The 13,477-nt window shown below is 36.7% G+C and overlaps 1 protein-coding gene across 3 annotated transcripts in view; it reads left to right on the top strand.

Annotated features, from left to right (window-relative positions):
- The window catches only part of LOC150097051 (uncharacterized), a 37,087-nt gene that overhangs the window by 379 nt on the left and 23,231 nt on the right, over nucleotides 1–13,477 (top strand). The gene's annotated exons all lie outside the window — the stretch shown is intronic.

The following is a 13,477-nucleotide window of genomic DNA, read 5'->3' as shown; positions in this document are numbered from 1 at the left end:
GATATTTTTATTTATTAAAATATGTAATAGTTGCTCTCGTGGTTGATTAATGTGAGATACCATAATGAAATGCATTTTTTTTTATTGATACATTTTATTTGACATAAAACTTCCTTTTCGTAAAAGTGTTCACTTCATATCAAAACATTGGACCCTTGTTTTGTAAGTTTCTGAAAATCTGCTTCTAGATTCACCGAACACTTGAATCTCTTCCACAATGCCTTTCACTTTTTGAAAGTCTAGAGAATACGAACTAATAAAATTATTATTAATACTAATTCGCTTGTTGGGATTAGTCGCCACGGTAACGGGGTAGGCTCCGGTGACGTCACGTTGACATCAAGTACTTACGAAATACGCTGTAATAGTAACAGATCATTGTAAAATTACCAGTCTCTAGCCTCTCATATTACTATTAAATAAATCATTATACAACAGCGCTCAAAAACAGTAAAATAGGTTGAGCATTGGAAATTAATGCTGTAGAAAATACGGTTATTGGAGTCTAGTAAATACTAATCTGCTCATTCAACTGTCATTCATATAATTTGGCTATCCAGTTTGCTTTTTGTAGAAAAATAAACACATATTCTATTTTGCAGAAACCTGTAGCATTGTTTCATTATTATAATTTCAGGTCACCATAGAGTAGCACAACTCACTGCCTACAGTGAGTTGTACTACTCCATGGTAACTCCAAGGACTGCTATCCATTACAATGCCTATTATTCCTCTTCTTAAACTCATCCAACTTTAGTGCATTCATTACATTCATGATATTCTGTTCATCACTCTAATTTATTCACAATATCCTTATACATCTTTAAAAATCCTCTGGTTCTTCCATCTGTTATTATTATCATTATTATTATTATGCACGTTCCTCCATGGAGTCAAAAGACTCATTGTGTTCCCAACACTGACATACTAACCGTTATTCACACAATACCTGTCATACTTCCCCTTAAACTCATTCACAACCACCTCTGGCAACGCATTCCACCCATTTACAACCCTCCAAGCAAAAAAAACCACACTCTTACACAATCTCCAGGGATGACCCCTCGTTCTCTCCCTTCCTTCCTGGTCTTAAAAAGGTTATCAAGTATCAATCCTATAAAACCCTTTTAATAATTTATATTTATTATCTCATCTCATACGTCTATCAACTAGTTTTTGAGACCCACAGACCTTCAATCTATCCTCGTAGGAGACATGCCACAGGCCTGCAACAATTTTCATAACCCGCCTCTGAATCCTCTCCACCATTTCCACATCACCAAGAAATCCAGGTGACCAGATCTGTGCACAATAGTCCAAATGAGGTCTTATTAATGCTTTATAAAGTGGGACAATCACTTCTTTATCCCTGCTTGTCAGTGTGTTCCTCGATAACCATGTAATCTGATGTGAAGTTTTGGCAACCTTTGCAATATGCCCTCGAAACTTAAGTTCTCTGTCTACAATAACTCTCAAGTCCCTAACCTCATCAACCTCCTGCAGTTCAGTTCCATCAATATAGTAAACAGCATGCGATCTCATCCTTCTGAAGTGCATCACCTTACACTTGGCCACATTAAACTGGCAGCCATTTAGTTTAGCCCAAACCACCAGCCTATTTAAGTCATCCTGTAAGATATCCACATCATCTGAATCAACTATCGCATTTCCCAGTTTTGCATCATCAGCAAACAAATGGATATCTCCTTTCAAACTATTCCCAATATCATTGATGTACAAATTAAATAACAGAGGACTGAGACCTCAGGGCTCAGTCCTCTGTTATTCTATGTTACTAATCACCTGCCTTCTACTGGACTCCGCTCCACCATAATCCACTCTTTGATATCTATCCATTAGCCACCCTCTAATCCAAATCGCTAGTCTGGGATCCATACTCATTTGCTCCAATTTATACAACAGGGTTCCATGTGGAATCTTGTCAAATGCCTTTGCAAAGTCCAGCAGGATCACTGAAAAAAGGATTTCCTTTATCCAACTCCATTGCTACTTCATTATAGAAAGTGAGCATATTGCTAAGGCAAGATCTACCCTTCATAAAACCATGTTGCCCCTTATAAAGTATCATATTGCTGTAAACCCATTCCTGAATTCTAATTTTTATCAATTTCTTCAGAACCTTAACCACTACTCCCGATATACTGATTGGTCTATAATTTGCTACCTCAGTCCTGGAGCCCCCCCCCCCTTATGTAGTGGAATAATTTTCCACTCAATTGGGACTTTACCAGAACTGAGGCTTAAATTAAACAGCCAAGTTAGAGGAGGTGCTAATTCTCTTGCACATTCCCTTAAAACATGGGCTGATATGCCATCTAACCCAATGGCAGTGTTAGCATTAAGGCTCTGTAATATACTAAGCACCTCAAATTCTTCTATCACTAGACTCTCATCAGTCAATGACATGTCCAGCACTGCAGTATGACAATCCAGATGGTACACTGTTGCAAAATGATCACTAAGCAACTCAACTATTTGATTAGTTTCTGTAATTTCCTTACCCTCAACATTTTTTAAAGTCATCCTTCCAAAATTATTCCTCTTTTTACTTGCCACATAGCGAAAGAACGCCTTAGGATTTGTTTTGGACTCATCAGCAAGCTTCCTCTCATAATTAGCTTTGGCCTTCCTTACGACACAGGTTACCCTTCTTGCCTATATCTTGTACTGCTCATGGGAATGCTCATCACCTTTTTCTTTATACTTATACCACAACTTTCTCTTTATCTGCAACTCTCGCTTAATAATATTATTCATCCATCTTACTCCTACCTGATTCCTCCTCCTGACTCTGGGAATACAGTCAGATACAGCTTTCATTAAATACGCCTTGATAATCTCCCACATACCATTAGCATCTCTCCCCTTAAAATTCTCCTCCCATAGCACTTTTGAAAGCTGACTTCTCAGCTTGTCATAATCACCAGCCTTGTAATTCCACATATAACCCTTCTTAACAGAATATTCAGCACATAATACAATCTCCCAAGTCAAGACCACATGATCACTTTCCCCAAGTGGAGACAGTGTATCTAAATTACTTACTGATATGTTCTCCGATGCTATGACCAGATCTAACACTCTCAAATCTCTTGTACCTTCCATTACATGCTGTCTCAGGTAGTTATCTCTTAACAATTGTATAAACTCCAATTCCTTAGTTCCTTGAGACCATTCCTTCTCCCAATCTATGTCTCCATAGTTAAAATCGCCCATAATAATTACATGTTCTCCACTCATCTTACTAATTTGCCAATTCATACCATCTACATTCTCCCTTATACCCCTTGGATTATAGCAACAACCAATTACATATTTCATCCTGTTGATTTCTCTCTCACACCAAACAGCCTCAAATGAACTACCCTCTACATGCCTGTCATCTTCAGGCACTTCTATCATTTTTGGCTTAAACACTTCGTCTATCATTAGTAAAACTCCTCTCTCCATTCTGTTCTCTCTATCCTTTCTGAAGATACTATATCCCTTACATTCAATCCCTATGACTAAATCATTCTTAGTTAACCAAGTCTCACTAATTCCTATAATTTTTGGCCAAGTAGAACTAAGTAATGACAAAAATTCATCACACTTATTCCAAATACTTTGGGCATTAGTATACATAAACTGCAATACTCCTTTCCCTCAATAATCACACAGTGTGTGAATTAGCCCACTCTGAATACCGTTAAAATTCTGAGTACAATGATTCCCCATATCACAGTTATTATTGACCTTAGTACTATTTACAGCTAACTCTACTTTCCTGTCATTATTTCTGACAATCATCATTGCACCCTCCCCATCTAATAAACTCTCGTTTCCCTGGTCCAAAACCCCCATATGTTCATTAAACAGTAACATCTGTAAAAGCTTACTCCCATACTTATTCAAATGCAGACCATCTTCGGCATATAATTCTTTTCTTCCATAAAACTCCTCCCATATATCCACATATCCCACCCCTCTTTTCCTACACATCCTAGCTAACATTTCATTCATCATCAATGCCCTTCTTCTCATTTCTCGACTATCATATCTGAGCAACACACTGACAATTCTAACACTCTTACTCTTAAATCTAGCAATCTCTAACATCTCCCTTAAATCACTTGCCACACGATTTACGGTGTTTCCCAAATCATTTGTCCCAACCATTAAAATCATTTCATCTACATTATCACCTCTCTTTACAGCTCTAGTTACACAATCTACCGTGCCTCCCTGCCATAATTCTTTAAAGACATCTCCGGTATTTATTTTACGAATCATTGAATCGCCTATTATTATTTTCTTAACCTTACCCATCACCTTAACCTTTATCTGTCTATCCATTTCTAACAATTTCATCCTTTTCATTCTCTTATCCAATACCACAACCTCACTCTGTGCCATTTGCGGTGAGCTCCAGAGCGCCCTAAATCTCCCTAAAATCTCATTACCGCACTTTCATTCTTCACTCATCACAGAATCATTCACATTTACATGCATATTCTGGCTTATGTTTTCACATATTATTTCTTCAATTAGTTTACATTTCCCACATATATATAAATCCTCCTTAACTTCATACCAGATGTTGTTCTGAAAGCCTGAGGCATACATTAAACAAACATAGCATTTAACATTGTACCGAGTACTGGTGGACGAGAAAAAAGAGATGCACTAACAGTTACTCCATTTATCAAATTTTCTTTACATTCGCTACAGTCCTTTGCACTGCTAAATGTTGACTCTGTAATTCCTTGTGCACAATCAGTCTCATCAACATCTAAAATAGCATCCTTAGGCCTGATGTCATCTTCTTTTTATCATCAAGGTTTTTCTTTTTTTGCTAGACGTCGGTTCTGTAATTCTTTGTGCACAATCAGTCTTACATACATCTAAAATAGTATCCCTAGACCTGGAAGTCCTCTTCTTTTTACCAGGTTATCTAATAAACATTTCCCCTATCCAATTTGCAAGTCCTTATCATCATATCTGTTTCCCTTGTTTGAAAAACTATAGTCAGCATTCTCTTGATCATCCCTAATAATCAGCATTCCAAGGTCTTTATATTAGTTTATCTATTTTATGTCCCCTTTCTTATTCTCCTCTGATTTTTTGCAGAACAAGATCAGAAGAATCTTATCCAAACTGGACATCAGTTTCCTGCTCTTGGCAATATTTCTCTGATTATACTGAAATTTGATTTTTCCTTTTTATAAACTCCTGTTTTCCCATTGGTATCTATCCTGCACACTAGAAATTAGCCTAACATCTTTGCCTTCTGAATACCATTCAGGTTTGCTTACTTCAGTCCTTTCTAAAGTAATGGAGAAAAACTATTATAACTTAACTGATGTGCTACCTTGAAATCTCACAACTGATAAATGAATTATGTTACTCACATTTGGACAAATGCCATGGAAACATTTGGGGAATCTCAAAGCATCTGATCAGTTTTTGGCACAAGGGTTTACTAAATAAGCTTCCATCATTCTACAAATTTATGCAAATGAGTTATCTTTCTGTCTGGCTGCATGTGATAGTAAATGGATCCTTATCCTCAACCTTTGCAGTTAATATTAGTGTTACATTTCATCTTTTGCATTTTTGTTTTTTCACCTACTCTCCTCTATATATCACTGACCTTTTCCAGTTGACTGCAAATGAAATCTAGAGTTTTGCTAATGACAGTACACTGAAGTGACTTCACATACAAACTTGTTAGCTTATACTTGGATAAAGGATGAAACCAAGAACATAATTTCTTGGCATCTTTAATTTATAGTATAAACAAGTGAAAAAACTTTCAACATCTACCTCTAATCCAGAATATTTTAGTAATAAGGTGTGACACCTTTTAATGACTTGTATATGGAAATATGATTTCTGCATTACTTCAACCTTGGTATCACTTCTGGGTCTGGCTCCCACTGATGACATTTATTAATGCTTGTCATTGGGTTTGCTTACTTCCTTGGGATTAGAGAGGTTTTACTCAGTGGCAGGTTTTTGCTTGTCACTGGGTGGAACCATTGCCAGGTTTCCTGTCTTGGAGTGATTCATGTTAGGATTAATGAGTTTAGTAGTGATCCTTTAGGGTTACTCAGTGAGATTTAGAGTGATCTTGTAGATCACTCAGAGTGTTCGGAGAATTATTCCTGCACTTAATCATACCTCAATAAAGGCCGAAATCGGTCAGGGTAGTGGCCGTTCCCACAATGCATAGCATTATACTTTTCCAAAAGGATGTGTTGCATATAGGATACTAAGGCAATTGATGTGAAGTCATTAACCTCTATATACAAGTAGCCCAGACATGAAGTGACTTCATGTGCAAACTTTGTTTGTTTATACTTGGATAAAGGATGAAACCAAGAGTATAATTTCTTGGTATCATTAATTTACAGTACACTTCTCTCCTCTTCCTCATCAACAAAATGATGAGATTTGTCTAATGTTGAATCTCTCTTTTGGCTTAAACATATTACAAATATCATCCTATCAGTATCCAAACAATTAAGTTTCCTCTTTCAATCAAGGTGTTACTTTACTCCATAGCCAATAATTCTATAGAAATCACAAATCTATCCACCCATTGAATATTATCCTCACTTTATGGGTGGTTTGCCCCAAGAGCTCCTAAAAATACTTGACACAATGGAGAATATAGCAGTTGGGTTCATTAATGACCCATTTCTAATGAGTCATTAATGAACCCAACTGCAATATTCTCCATTGTGTATAGAGATGAACCCAAATGCTAAACTTTACTTCTTTCTTTCACACAGAAATTCACTTTCTGCTGTTTGCATTTTCTACAAACATTTCTGTGGATACTCCTCATCAGAATTGCCGTCAATAATTCCCCCACCTGTTTTCTAAATCTGCTAAAACATATGCAGCTGCTATTCACCACCCCTTCACACAGTTCAGTTCTAAACTCACTTATTATTATTATCATCATCATCATCTGACCTCCATGGATTCAGAGACTCATCATGGGAGGTAAACACTATTGCATACAATGCTCATTTAACCATGCCTTAAACTGATTTAATATTATTATTATTATTATTATTCAGGCCTCCATGGAGTCAAAAGACTCATCGTGGGAGGTCCTTCCTAAGAACATAAAGTCTGTCAAGACTCATCGAGGGGAGGTTCCCCCTAAGAAACACAAAGTCTATCATACCACTCCTTAAACTCATTGACCGTTCTCGCCCTCACCACTCTATCAGTCTGCATTCACAACACACTCAAGCAATGCATTCAACTCGCCAACCACTCTCCATGCAAAGAACCTCCTCCTCACTTCTCTGCTCACACCCTCCTTATAGTTTCCAGCAATGGCGCCTTGTTCTACTCCCTGCCTCCAATTCTATGAAAAATCTCTTTCAGGTCAACCTGATAACAACCCCTGACTATCTTATATATCTCAATCATATCCTCCCTTATCTCCTATTCATGAGGCTTTGCAACTTACATTCTCTCAATCTGTCCTCGTATTCCAAAGACCACTGACCACCTTTGTAAATCTTCTCTGGAGCCTTTCCAACATATCCTCATAACCATGAAAACCTGGCAACCAAATCTGTGCACAATAATCCATACGCAGCCTGAACAAGGCCTTATACAATGGCATCATAACCTCTATTTCTGCATGTCATGGTCCTCTGCATCATTGCCATTATCCGATGTGATGTCTTAACAATTTGTGCAATGTGGTCCCTGAATTTCAGGTCCTCGTCCACCATCACTCCTAGATCTCTCATCATTTTTCTTTTGTTCTTCATTCATTTCTACTACTACTGCTGTCTTTTGGAACTTTCTCCCCTCGTGCATTTCCTAAACAGTGCTATCTGCAGGTATTTGTATCCAGTGTTAACAAGTTCCTTCTTTTTCCTCACTTTTCTTCCCATCTGCAATATGATGTACAGCCTCTTATTAATAGAGATTACCATAAAAAAGAGGGTGAGAAGTTTCATGGAGAGCGATTGTAAGAAGGAATGCATTTCCTGAGAGGGTAGTGAGAGCAATCAGTAGAGGGAGGGCCAAGGGACCCTGCCCCACCCCCCCAAAGAAAAAGAAAAAAAAAACACTAGAAAATGTTCCAAAAATTTTTTCCTAATTAAAATTCATTTTTTTTTTTTATGTTGTGTCGTGTCTTCTATTTTTATACTACTTATGAATTAGCAATCATTGCAGATAGTCACAGGTCATATGCGATGTGTAGTGTGTATTCTCAAATCGTCTACTCAGCTTGGGCCCCTCCCCCCCAAGATAAAATCCTGAGTGTGATACTGGTTCCCAGGTTAATATGGAAGAAATTTTTCATACAGGGGAAGGGTACAACATGGGGACATACTTGGAAGTTTTATAAGGATAGTGTGAATAGGGGCATAAGGGGTAGGTTCTTTGCATGAGGAGTGGCCAGTGAAATGCTTTGCCTGACATTGTGGTGAATGCAGATACATTGAATGAGTTTAAAGCAAGGTTTGATTAGCTCCATGTGTAGCAGTACATGATTAAGGTAAACTTAATCATTTAGTGCTGTCATAGTAACCTGAACACCCCTTGGGAGTACATATCAGGAAATTGATGATGATGATATCCTCTGCTCACACCCTCTGTATAGAGAGGGTGTGAGGAGAAGGTTCTTTGCATGGAGAGTGGTTGGTGAGTGGAATGCATTGCCTAAGTGTGTTGTGAATGTAGACTCATTGAATTAGTTTAAGGCACGGTTGGATGAGCATTGTGTTCAATAGTGTGCGTGTACCTCTCATGATGAGTCTCTGACTCCATGGAGGTTTGATTAATAGTAATAATAATAATCAGGAAGTGTGTATATACACACACACTTCCTGAATTCACTTTAGGGTTTCTTGCTACAAATCCTTTTTTTTTTTTTTTAATTCCAGTCACAAAAAGTTGTAAATCTATAGTATATTGGTATTAATACTGTAAACCAGTGGTCTCCAAAGTGTGGTACGCGTACCCCCTGGGGTACGCGAGTTGATACGTGGGGGTATGTCAAAAAAAGTTTTATATTGATAGGAAAAAAAGTAAGTAATTAATTAAAGATAAAGAATATTACTTTCTTTCATCAGTTAAATGTATATCTAATATAGACAAAGACATTATAAAGATCCTGTAAACTTAAATTTGCGAGTAGCGCACATTGGGCAACTTTGCACACATAATCGTCCATGGCAAAGCTGTCATGTTTTTTAAAACTAGGGAGTAAATCTCTTACTTCTTATCATTGCCATTATTTGTAGAGCATCCTAGTGTTGACAAGCCCAACTAGAGAAGGAAAATTGCTTAGTTATCCTGCTATCTACAGATGACACCACAGTTGTATTAATTATTTGACTATTAGTAGTAAGTTTTACGATTTTTAGTATATATTGTTTGTGTGCAATTCCAACACCTTTTTGTGCTTACTTTTATGTTTACACTAGAAATAGTGAATTAATATTATCAAAATTGCTTACATTTTTTAAAAGTGTTTGATATTATAAATAGCAAATGAATTATATTTAAATTTTACAAATTAACCCTCACAAAATGGATAAATGGTTAAAAAAATTTCCTCCAAAGAAACTGCGAATTGAAGATAATTATGATAGTACTTCTACATCAGACGAACAACAAGGAAAAGCTAGGATTGATTCTTCTATTCAAACAAGTTTGTTATCAGTCAAATTAAGTGATAAAAACATTAATCTGAAACTTAACAAAACCTTGCCCAAGAAAGTTCGAAATTATCAAGAAGACTACTTGAAATGGAGATTTACATCAATGATAGTCAACACAACTTTGAAAAACGAATTTCAACAGAAATCTCTTCACAATTGGTGGATGGGACTGAAGTCAGAGTATAGCAGTTTAGTAAACACAGCAAATGATTCACTCCTATCGTTTGGTTCTACTTATCTATGTGAGGTATCATTTTTTGCAATGACAGGTATTAAAACCAAATATCGAAATAAATTAAACTTGGAACCAGACCTTCGTATCGCAGTATCAGAAGCCATCAAACCAGAATTTCAAGAAATTATGAAAGAAATGTAAGGCCATTGTTCACATTAAATATTGTAATAAATATGTTTGTAAGCTGTTAATAATAAAAATAATGTGTAAAAATATCTAACTTTTTTAATTATTATATGATGATACAAGGCATATTTCCTCTTTAAAATACTTATTAAAATAGATTTTTGCTCAATCAATTGGGGGTATGTGCTATTTATTTTTCCTGTTTTGGGGGTCTCCAAACTTTTTTTGATCAAAAAAGTTTGGAGACCACTTCTGTAAACAGTGGAATGAGTAAGCTTTAGGCAGGCACCCTTGGAAAATTCATAGCTAAGCAGGTTTTATAATGTAACAATTTTGAAAACTAATAAAATATCCTACCACTGGTGCTCTTGGCAACTACCCCAATGCTAATGTATTCCTGTGATTGTGAGTGGGCTAAGGATTAAAAAATCTGGAAATTCTGCTCTGGATACCAAACATGAACCTTTTGCCTGCCTCTTCAGGCCTACAATAATAAGTGGCAGGCTCACACTGGGCAGTGAAATGCAGTTACCATCTAAAAGCAGAGTACTGTGAGTGATGAACATTAGCTGAGCACATTTGCCATGAGGTCATATTATTATCATTATTTTACTGACCCACATGGAGTCCACAAGACTCATCTTGGGAGGTCAACACAAAGTCTATCATACCATTCCTTAAAATCATCCACAGTCTGCACGTTTGCCATCCTCTCAGCAATGTATTACATGTTCCTACCACTCTCCATGCAAAAAACTTCTTACCCTTTTTCCCATCACCTTCTTTTGCAACTTCCAGGGATGGCCCTTGTCCTTGCTCCTTTCCCTCATTCTGCCATATGAAAAATTTCGTTGAAGAGTTATCATGTTAACACGATAACTCTTCAACAACTTAAATCATCTCCACTTTTGCCTTCTATCTATCAAACTCTGTAGTCTGCATGCTCTCTGTCTATCCTCATAATCAACATTATACAGTTCTGATAACATTTTTGTTATCCATCCCTGCACCCTCTCCAAGGTCATTTCCTTCAAATCCCTGTGACCAGATCTGAGCACAGAAATCCAGATGTGGTCTGATCAAAGCTTTATAATGGTGCCAGCACACTTTTATCTCTCATGGTCAGTGTTCTCCTCAGCATTGCTGCAATTCTCTGAGATGTCTTCACAACTATTACAATATGCCCTCGAAACTTCAAATCTATATCGACAATCATAGGATCCCTTGCTTCCTCTACTTCTTCCAGTATAATTTTGCCAAGTGAGTATGAAGCATCTCATCTGTGGATCCCAAATTTTAAAACCTTACATTTAGTTCCATTAAATTGATATCCCCATTCATTTGCCCACCTTTCAAGCTTATCCAAATCCTTTGAAGAACCAAAATATCAGCACTATTACCAATAACCCTTGCATCATCTGTAAACAACTGAACATCAACAGAAAATTCTAAAAAACGTTTTTAAGTAAAAATACCTAATATTTTTCACATCTTATTATTTTTTTTTTCATTATTTTCATTATGTCCTTATTTTTTGTTTAATTTTGGGTGGGAGGGTGTTTGAGTCTCCCTAGACATCTGAGAGGGCTTGGAGCCTCTGTAATTCAGTTGGTAATGGTTCGGTTAGAATGTGATTCAAATCTTAGGACATGAAGAGCCTTTATAGGGGCATTTTCACTGAAGGTGAATTAGTCAGTGCCATATAGAGGTGATGTTTGCATCCAAGATTACCATACACTTGGCCATGTTAAGCTGCAGTGATGTTTATATGCTCTAACTCAACACATGAAAATCAATCCTGAAGATATATCACTCTCGAGAGATCTCATTCCTTTTCTGATGTTTTTTGTCATTTGTAAATAGTTTTAGCTTCAGTACACACCCATTCACTAAATTATCACTATTCAAATTAAACAGGAATTGACCAAAACTGATATGCTAGTTACTCTCATTCTTTCTGAATGAGAGTCACTAGCAGTGAAAAATATCCTCTAGCATCGTGTTTTGTTGTTTTTTGTTTGTTTTTATATTTACTTTACACATGAGAGGACATAAAACCTATAAGACAACAGTGCTATGCATGTGGCTAGTGATTAGTGAGAAACATGGAATTTGTTGATATAGCAGTGCCCATAAAATTATCCATAAAATTAGTGCCCATAAAAGGCATAATGCAGAAACAGAATATCTATGAAAAAGCGATTGGAAGAAATCTATCAAAAAGAGAAGGATCATCTTTCAAGTAAATTATCCTTTTCTAGTTTGGTAGATTTGAGATTTTTGTAGTGTTGAGGTGCACATTTGAGAAGTTTGATTGAAAAAGAACAAATTTTTTGGAAGGCTATGGATGAAGGCTTGAGTTATAAGTTTGCCTAAGAAGAGAAATCTGATCTTGAATGGAGGTCTGAATATTATTCAGAAGTGAAATCTTTCTTATGAGAAATGGGACAGGACTGTGTTCCAAAACACAGTCCTGTCCCATTTCTCATAAGAAAGATTTCACTTCACTATCCTTTGCTTTAGTAGTGAAGTTCACTAGATTATCTTTTCTCTACTAGAGAGCCTTTTGTTTGGGCTTATATGTTGATTCTCCAGCATTGTATATTGTTTAAGGAATTAACAACATATTGTTAAAAAATAAAATTATTACTTATCTCCTATATTTTGCCAAAGTTCATAATCAGAGATTAATACACTTATACTAGACATGTGCATGCAGGCACACTTCAGTAACAAAGATGAAAAACAGGAGAGATACAGGAAGACCTAAAGTCCTACAATTATGCTACCTATTGGCTTCAGTTGGGTATTCTTGATCGTTGGGCTGACTGTCTGCAGATGAGGATGGTCTGATAAAATCATATTTGTTTAGGTTGGGATAGTTGGTAAGAGCTGCAGCTTATTCAAGGAAAAGTCTCTCAAACTTAAATTTGCTTCGGTGGGTAAAGTGGCTTTATTCCACCAGATCCTGTGCCAGGTATCAGTTTGTAGACTTAGAAGGTCAGGAATCCATTTAGTTGTCTTGTAACTAGGGCAGAGACTATCATTACTTTCTGTTTATATCATGAATTGGACTCTTTTGGATCTTTGGAGGGTGGCTGTTCATATGGGATATGAAAGTGTGTAAGGTATCCTGGCCATGTGGCCTAATTGCAAACACATCGTCCACATAGAGTAGCCAAATAGTGAATTTAAGAGTGGGGGAGAGGAATTTAGGACATTCTTTTCAAATGTCTCCATGAAAAAGTTAGCGGGGGGGGGGGTACTGCCCATGGCTGTACTTTCGATTTGTTTGTAGACTTTTCCTTGCCAAACAAACTGAAACAGGGCTAAGATATTGGGAGGAAATGAAATTCTGCTCGAATAAGTGCCAAGGTGGCTTTAAGTGGGACATTTGTGAATAAGGAGG

The sequence above is a fragment of the Typopeltis vanoorti genome, chromosome 18 (assembly GCF_054136105.1).
Source record: "Typopeltis vanoorti isolate ZY-2024b chromosome 18, IOZ_Tvanoo_1.0, whole genome shotgun sequence".
NCBI lineage: Eukaryota > Metazoa > Arthropoda > Arachnida > Uropygi > Thelyphonidae > Typopeltis > Typopeltis vanoorti.
This window is presented reverse-complemented; position numbering and strand designations above follow the sequence as displayed.